Source organism: Dermacentor silvarum, chromosome 1 (assembly GCF_013339745.2).
Source record: "Dermacentor silvarum isolate Dsil-2018 chromosome 1, BIME_Dsil_1.4, whole genome shotgun sequence".
NCBI classification, from domain to species: domain Eukaryota; kingdom Metazoa; phylum Arthropoda; class Arachnida; order Ixodida; family Ixodidae; genus Dermacentor; species Dermacentor silvarum.
In genome coordinates this window covers 425,414,032-425,423,689 of record NC_051154.1, presented here as the reverse complement: position 1 = coordinate 425,423,689, position 9,658 = coordinate 425,414,032, and positions in this window count along the sequence as shown.

Below are 9,658 nucleotides of genomic sequence, written 5' to 3'. Positions count from 1 at the left end.
GCTTGTTTGCGAACTGTCCCAATGCCTCCTGCTCGCCCGACTAATTTACTCGCTGTTTGTGGAAGGTGTTTCTGTCGACGCTCTTATTGACACTGGCGCCGCCCTCTCTGTTATTCATCGCGAACTATGCTTCCGTCTACGAAAAGTGCAAACTCCGTATGTTGGTCTGGTCTTATGTGGCACCAATTACAGTCCGATTTACCCTACCGGACAGTGTAGTGCTCGTGTCCTCATCAACGGAATTCGCCATCATATACAGTTTACTGTGCTTTCGTTGTGCGCTCATCCGATCATCTTAGGCTGGAATTTCTTGTCAGCTGCATCTGCTGTCATTTCGTGAGAACAACCACTGATACATATTATGGACACCGAGCTCTCTCACGCTGCCGATTCCTCGCCGCCCCACCTTGTCACAGCGGCAGATTTTGTTCTTCCACCCGGCCAAGCCCGAATCCTCACCATTAGATCAAGCGAAAATATTGACGGCGACACAGTGGTTTTCCCTTCTCAGCGCTGCATTTTTCGGGGAATCGCCATCGCTTCTTGTCTAGTGCGTTTCTCACGCGGCTGCGCCAGTCTGACCGCCTACAACACAACATCAGAGCCACTTCTGCTGCCTGAGGGGTTCACTGTTGCCATGCTTATCGACGCAGCGCCAGTATGTGTCATCACTGCTTCGCCTCTTTCCTTCTTCGCCGAGTGTACGCCCACGGATGGTTCACCCAGTGCTCTCAGGGCTACTGTGAGTTCAGATCTGAGCCAAAGTCGTCAGACTGATGCCTTGCTGACCATCTTAAGGAAACACCAACCTCGCTTTGACGTGTGTTCAGATGGCTTGGGTAAAACAACCATGGCCACGCATCACATCGAAACCAACGGATCCCGCGTCATTCGTCGCCGCCCTTACCGTGTATCGTCTGCTGAACGGAAAGTTATAGAAGACCAAGTCAACGACATGCTCGCACGGAACGTTATAAGGCCTTCAGCAAGCTTTGGTCGTCTCCTGTTGTCCTAGTATGGTTGTTATCCCGTTTGATTCCTGCACCATAATTATATCAGGTGGTCTAGGTTCCTTTCCAATTAGCTGCAACAGCAGTGCCTTTTTCTTTCTGAAACCTCTGCAGTTCCATTGCCAGATTATTATTTTGTTTTCAGTTGGATAGCTTCTTTTATTCCAACCATACCACGATACCAACTATTTCAGCCACCCAGTATTAAAAGAAAATGTAGGAAGGAGACAAATAACATTTATGCACCAGGCATGACTGTAACTTACGTTAAGAATGAATTAGCGGCGGTACAGCTCGACACAGCAGGGGGCAATACAGAGGAGCAAGAATACGTAACGATAAAGTGCAGAATCCCAAAGAGCACACAGGAAATAATTTTCATAAATGCTTACTGGCTTCCTAACAAGGCAAATAACAACATTCAGTGGCTCGAAAAACACTTAAGGGGCCTAAAAGAATACCCCATTCTCTTAGCAGGGGACTTCAACAGTCCAAGTAAAGCTTGGGGATATGACTGGACGGCACCGAATGGCAGAAAGTTAGAATACGTTATGAATAACGTACAGTTTACTCTGTTAAAGGGTACCACGATTGCTACTAGAACAGGCAACAGCGTCGAGAAAGACACGAACCCAGACTTGACATGGTTCAGAGGACCCATGAATGCTGTGTGGGAGAACAGCCTAGAGAACATGGGTAGCAATCATTTTATCCTTAAACGCAGCTTATAGTGAAAAAAGGACGAACCGAAAACAGAACTTTTAGTAAAACAAAGATTACTAAATGGGACGATATGCGAGCTCAACTATTACAGAGAGACCCAGGAGATGACTTAGATACTTGGGTAGAAGATATCAAATCTGTGTACAAAAAGACCACTAAGGAAATAGGAAGAGATGAAGATCACCCCTATGTTGACTCCCATCTCTTAAATCTATGGGACAAGCGCCACAGGTTAATTAACAAATACAAAAAGAATAAATTAAACAAAGCAATACACAAGACAATTCAAAGAATCACAAGAGAAGCACAAGATTATGCCCAGGAATTAGCCAATGAGAACTGGCTTCAAACATGTGATCAGCTTAACGGACAGCTGCATACCCCGAAGGTTTGGCAAATATTGAGGACCCTTCTAGGCCAGGCGAAACCAAGGCATGCGATAACTAAACTGCAAATGCTGGAAAATAAAAATAGAGAGGAGCTCGCTGTAGAATTTTTGCATACCTTTTTTCTAATCAAAAGCGACGATCATCCCTTACCAGATTATGACGAGTCTGGTAACGACAATGCCCAAGGCATCAACTCGCCTTTTTCCCTTCGTGAATTACATGCCGCCATGCAGAGCTTAAAATGGAACACTACCCCTGGAGCAGATGGAATCACGTACGCAATGTTGAGAAACTTGCCAGATAATTATCAAGAGGCTCTGCTGGAACATATAAGCAAAGCATGGGAACAAGGTGTAATTCCAAAACAATGGAAAGAGGCAGTAGTAATACCAAATCCTAAGAGAGGAAAACCATCCGACAAAGTATCCAATTTTAGGCCCATATCATTAACCTCCTGTATAGGAAAATTAATGGAGAAGATGGTTTTAGAACGTCTTGAGTGGCACCTGGAAGGCCTTCAACTTTTACCCGAGACAAGGATAGGCTTCAGAAAACATGTTAGCACTCGGGACGCTATGCTGAGGATCAAAAACCAGGTGTTCGATTTACCAAGTACAGCTCAGCTAAGAACAATCGTAGGGGTCGATATGCAACGAGCTTTTGATAGTATCACCCACCGCGCAATTCTAGAAAACCTCAAGGCGACTAAACCTGGGCCTCGAGTATACAACTATGTTAAGGACTTCCTAAGTGAAAGGACGGTTAAAGTGAAACTTGATGCATATGTGTCACCTAGCCATCCAATCACGCGCGGAACACCCCAAGGTTCTATTCTCTCGCCGACTTTATTTAACATTGCGATGATGAAGCTACCCGCATTACTAGAACAAATACCAAACCTAGAACACAATCTGTACGTCGATGATATAACTATTTGGTGCTGTCGAGGATCACCAGGATGGCAAGAACACATTATTCAATGTGGACTAGATACTATACGTGACTATGCCGAAACACTAGGGCTAGAATGTTCCCCTCAGAAATCAGAATATATTTTCATTAGTGAAGACGTTTGCAAGCGAGCCGAAGAATATAAAAATTTAATCAAACTTCGAATGAAAGACGCAATCTTACCCCGCAAGAATACCATAAGAATCCTCGGTTTTTTTCTATAGGACAATGGTAAAGCATCAACATGGGTGCAGAAGCTGACCGTAGAACTGGAACAGATCCTTGCAATGATACGTAGAATAACTAGACAAAGGAGAGGAATGAAAGAACATGAACTTTGTAAGGTTATAGAAGCCTTGATCTTTTCTAGGATAATGTACTATCTACCATACGCTAAGATAACCAGCACTCAGCCAAAAAGATAGGCATTATAATTAGAAAGTGTGCTAGACTTGCCCTGGGAGTTCCTAAGTTTGCACCTAACCATAAAATTAAAGCAACCGGCCTCTTTAACTCACTAGAAGACAGAATAGACATGCACAATCAAGCACAAATACAGAGACTTAAATCATCTAATCAGGGTCGACGAATACTGAATAGATTGGGATACGAAACCACTCACTTACCCCCAATTCCCCCAAAACTACCACCATGGGATGATCTGCCAAGGATAACCGTAGATCCCATTCCAAAAAATATGCATCCGGAAAAGAATCGAAATAGGCGCTCAAAAAGAACAAGTGTAATGCAGAGGACAGAGGATAAAAGCACGTACTACACAGATGCCAGTCATAATGCCGAAATCAGCAAAGCAGCAGTCGTGGGCCATGACTCGACGCTTGTGAAAAATTACTTAGGAGTCCCAACGCCTCACTACGCAGAATTGCTGGCAGTAATGCTCGCCATAACGGAAATGACACACACGTCTGACACGATCACAATCCGAACAGACAGTCAAAGCGCTTGCAGAGACATTCAAAATGATGACCTTCCTTACTACATACGCACAAAGCTCCACATGTACATGCATGCTCACCCCCTTCTACGCATACGCATACAATAAGTTTCAGGCCATCAAGGATTGCGAGGAAATGTAAGAGCACACCAGCTCACCCGCGCAGAAAATCCGGGACCTCCTATCCTTTGGCCTGTTGAAGATACTTACAACCCCAGAGAAGAGCAGAAGATGCAGCGGAAAGAAAGGATACATATCTCGAAGTCTCGCAGGGAAGCATCAACAATTCTCAATACACCATCCTACACGCATTCGAGAGACAACGCCTCAATCATACAAAAAGCACAAACACACACATTACTCACACCACACTATACGCATTATATTAACAGGAACCCAGGCTCCCCCACTTGTAAACAGTGCGGGGCCTATCCATCAAATAAACACATCTTGTGGGAGTGCCCTGCAAACGCCATCTTCAAAAAGACAATACTTTCCAAATTACCACACAACCAGCATCCTGGCAGCTGGGAGGAGTGGACCACTCCCCCACGAAGGTTTGAAAAACTATGGTGGCCGCTTCTGGTGCAGCACGTCAAGAACGTTCTGGGCCAGGAGGCATGAGCCTACCAGGAGGCCCGGTCTTGGGCTTTAGTTCCTTCGGGGCTAATAAATGTTATTTCTCTCTCTCTCTCTGTTGTCCTAGTTAAAATAAAGGACGGTTCGGTACGCTTTTGCGTCGATTATAGGGCACTAAACAAAATTACCCGTAAGGATGTATATCCTATGCCCCGTATTGACGATGCTTTGGATACCTTACAAGGTGCCGAATACTTTTCGAGCCTCGACTTGCGTTCTGGATATTGGCAGATCCCGATGCATGAGCCCGACAAAGAGAAGATGGCATTTGCAACACCTGATGGCCTTTTCAAATTCAACGTAATGCCTTTTGGTCTGTGCAATGCGCCAGCCACATTTGAACGAATGATCGATACCGTACTACGCGGCCTCAAATGGAAAACCTGCCTATGTTACCTGGACGACATTGTGATGTTTTCGTCCAGCTTCTCCCAACACCTAGAATGTTTAGACGACGTTCTCACACGTCTAGCCAAGGCCGGTCTCCAGCTCAATACTATGAAATTTCGATTTGCGAGCCGCAGCATTAGGTCACGTGGTCAGCAAGCACGGCATTGAGCCAGATCCCGACAAGGTCGCTGCTATACAGCATTTCCCAACACCAACCACACCTAAAGACCTTCGCAGCTTTCTCGGATTAGCGTCGTACTTCCGCCGCTTTGTCCGTGGCTTCGCGACTATCGCAGCTCCTCTTCATAAACTCCTGACCACGACCACACCCTTTACCTGGACGGATGAATGTGAAGCCGCCTTTCAGACCCTCAAGCGATGCCTCACATCAGGACCAGTGCTTCGTCACTTTGATCCCACAGCCGCTACTATCCTCCACACTGATGCAAGTGGGCATGGAATAGGCGCTGTCCTACTGCAGCAGAATCACGCGTCTGAAGAGCAAGTCGTGGCCCACGCGAGTCGTACTCTTTCTCCTGCTGAGCGAAACTATACTATCACCGAACAAGAATGCCTCGCCATCGTATGGTCCATACAAAGGTTTCGCCCCTATTTGTATGGCCGCCCATTCACAATTGTGACTGACCACCATGCTCTGTGTTGGTTGTCCTCCCTGAAGAATTTGTCCGGACGCCTTGGCCATTGGGTTCTGCGTTTGCAGGAGTACGACTACACTGTCACGTATAGGTCTGGCAGGCAACATCAAGATGCTGACGCTTTATCTCATTGCCCGCTGTCACCAAATGCCCATGTCTCACCTTCCCTCCGTTCGGCACCGCGCAGCCAACCGACCACAACCATGGCCTCGGTACGGTTCCTGACCTCGGTCGACATTCTGTGCTCCGAAGACCTCGCCTCCCTCCAACGGGCAGATACGTACTGCCGCACAATTATCGACCGGCTCACTGGCTTATCCCGTCCTCCCAACAGCCGCTTAAGACGACAACTGGCACGGTTTAAACTTCATGATGGCTCATTATTGCGGCAAGTTTACCACCCTACCGGTCACCGATGGGTCCCAGTCGTCCCTCGCTCACTTCGACTGCAAATTTTACAAGCTTTTCACGACAGTGCAACGACTGGCCACTTAGGATTTCATAAAGCCTACGACTGCATTAAGACTCGCTGTTTCTGGCCTGGCCTGTCTACTAGTGTTGCCAAGTACGTCAGTTCGTGTGCGTCATGCCCACATCAAAACGTTCGACCTCTCTTACCACCGGCCCTTTATAACGATTGCCGTGCCCGTCCGTTCCCTTTGAATTCGTGGGCATCGACTTATACAGTCCCCTTCCGCTTACACCCGCGGGTCACCGCTGGATTGTCACCGCCGTGGACCATCTCACTCGCTACGCTGAGACGGCAGCTCTTCCTTCTGGTGCGGCCTGAGGTCACCGAGTTTGTCCTGCAAGCCATTATCTTGCGCCACGGTGCCCCTCGTGTTCTTCTAAGTGACCGTGGCAAGACATTTCTTTCCCATGTTCTTGCTGAAGTCCTGCAAGCCTCAAACATCCATCCATAAGACCACCTCTGCGTAACATCCCCAGACCAATGGTCTTACCAAGCGTTTCCATCGAACTCTGTCCGACATGATCTCCATGTATGTGAAACCCGACCACACAAACTGGGACACTATATTTCCTTTCGTCACGTTTGCATATAATACTGCCGTTCAATGCACAACAAACCACAGCCCTTTTTCCTCGTGTACAGCCGTGCACCGTCTTTTGTTTTGGACGCCACTTTTCTCTCTATGCCTTCTGTTCCATCCACATCTCTACCAGAGGAGTTCGCCGGCCACGTTGCCCACTGCCACAAAATTGCGCGTGCCCACACCGCGACCATTCAGGACAAGAGGGAAGTCCGTTGTGATGCGACCCGTCGTGTCATTTCGTTCCGACCAGGCGACGAAGTGCTCCTGTGGACACCTGTTCGAGTGCCAGGCCTCTGTGAACAATTTCTTCACAGGTATCGCGGCCCATATACCGTGCTTGAAAGAACATCTGCCGTGAACTATCGCGTAGCTCCTGTTACCTCGGTTACTGACCGCCGTTGCCGCAGCACTGAAATTGTTCACGTCTCTCGCCTGAAGCCGTATCTTTGGCGTTCCTGACCGTTTCTGACTCGCTGCCTTGCCGGCCGCTTTCGTGAGGGGGGGAAGTTAGTGTTGTGTCGGCTGGCGCTCAATTGATAAGAGCACTCTGCGAAGTGCGCATGCGCCACTAAGTGTTAAAAGCAGAATCGCGCTCGCTAGCGGCCTCCTTCTTGCCCGAGCCACGAACCCACAAGCATGGGTTAATAAACGTCATTCACCCGGAACTTGTTTGATCCTTTTCGGCACGTCTGGCACAAAACGTAACACGTGGTGACGAGGATGGGATTTTGAAGAGTTGCGCAGCGTCAAGGAAGGCAAGTGTTCTCGGTATTCAGCCTCTGTTCAGTATCGACGATTGAAGAGTGCTGCTTTTTCTTTTCTTCGCTGACTGATATCATGAAGGAAGAAGTCAGTGCAGGTTCGACGCAGTTTGCTGCTCATCTGGGCCAGATGGAACCATTCGAAGTTTCCAAGAATGACTGGGCGTCGTACGAAGAACGGCTAACGTCGTTTCTAATTGTCAACCGCGTTCCCGAAGGTGACAGAGTACATGCATTCCTGAGCATCATCGGCCCCAGTACCTACAGTCTTCTGAAATTGCTGGTTGCCCCAGAGCTGCCTTCAACCAAGAGCTTCGAGGTGCTAAAGAAGACCCTGGGGGACCATCTGTCGCCGAAACCATCGGTCATTGGCGAGCGAGCAAAGTTCCACGGGAGGCAGCAAGTCGAAGGCGAGTCCATTTCTGATTACGTTGCCGAGCTACGGAAGCTAGCACGAACCTGTGATTTTGGAAACGCGTTAGACGAATCCCTCTGGGATCGCTGCTTGTGCGGCTTGTTAAGAGAGGATATGCGGTGAGTGCTATTCACTGAGGATAGCAAGCTCACATTTCAGAGAGCTGTAGAGCGCGCGGTGGCTGTGGAGGCGGCAACAAAAAGCACGGCTGAAGCCCGCACGGGTGTGTCTGCAGCCAACCCTATGCATAAGGTACAGGCGACTTCGAGTGTCCAGTCGCAGGCATGTTTTCGCTGCGGGTCGCCAAAACATTCCGCCAAAGCATGTCCCCATGTAAACGACAAATGCTATAAGTGCAACAAAAGGGAGCACCTGCAACGAGTTTGCCGTAGCACCTCCGGCACGTCGCGTGGGAAACGCCCCATCAAGGACACTGTAAAAACGTTATCGGTGGTATCCCACTCAGAAGTGGTAGCCGTGAATGGCGTATCTGCTCCCAGTATTGAGCCTATCATGGTACCCATGAAAGTAAATGATGTGACGGTCTCTATGGAGCTAGATACAGGTGCCGCCATCACAGTCATGCCTTTCAAACAATACCGCCAATTTTTTTCATCAGCCAGACTCGAGCCGACAGAAGTCAAGCTCCGCACCCATACAGGAGCCCTGGTGATACCAAAAGGCGTCCTACAGGTCAAGGTACAGCATGGCGGCAATACGGCGAGCCTTCCTTTATACATCGTCGACCAGGAGGGGCCTCCATTGCTGGGCCGAGAATGGCTTCAGGCAATTAGGCTGGAGTGGAGCAAAATCTGGAACGTCCACCATCTGCCAAGGTCAGAGCCACCCATTTCTTGTCGTTTAGAGGAAAGGCTACATGCTTTGATCACAAAGTGCGGCTACTTTTTAAAGATGAGTTAGGCATGATTACAGAAGAAAGGGCCGAGCTGTATTTCAAGCCTAATCAGGCACCGAAGTTTTTAAAAGCAAGAAATGTGCCGTTCGCGCTGCAAAAGTCGGTGGAGGCTGAGCTTTCGAAGATGGAAATATGGGCATCATAACAGCCGTTGCCACATCAGATTACGCAACACCAGTGGTACCTGTTGTCAAGAAAGACGGTGGCATACGCCTCTGTGGCGATTATAAGGTGACAGTGAATTCGTGCCTTGACATCACACGTTATCCGTTGCCGAAGGTCGATGACTTGTTCACGGCTCTTTCGGGAGGCACGCAGTTTTCAAAGATTGACCTGAACCGCGCTTATCAACAAGTGGTCATGTCTGATGCCTCAAAGCAATACTTAACCTTGAATACGCACAAGGGATTGTTTGTTGTCAACAGATTACCTTTTGTAATTGCTTCCGCGCCGGGGATTTTCCAAAAGATAATGGACACGATGTTGAAGGACCTTAAGGGTGTTTGCTGCTACCTAGATGATATTTTGGTAACTGGGAAGACAATAGAAGACCACTTGGCTAATCTCGAAGCACTGCTGGAGCGTCTTCAAAGCCGTGGCGTCCGGGTAAAGAAAGAGAAGTGCTCGTTTTTTCAAAGCGAACTTCACTACCTTGGCCACAAAATCAGCGCTGAAGGAATTTCCCCATTGTCAGATAAGGTTGACACACTACTCCAGGCACCAGAGCCGCAATCAAAGAAGCAGCTTCAATCTTTGTTGGGCGTTGTCAACTATTACAGCAAGTTCGTGCCCCAGTTA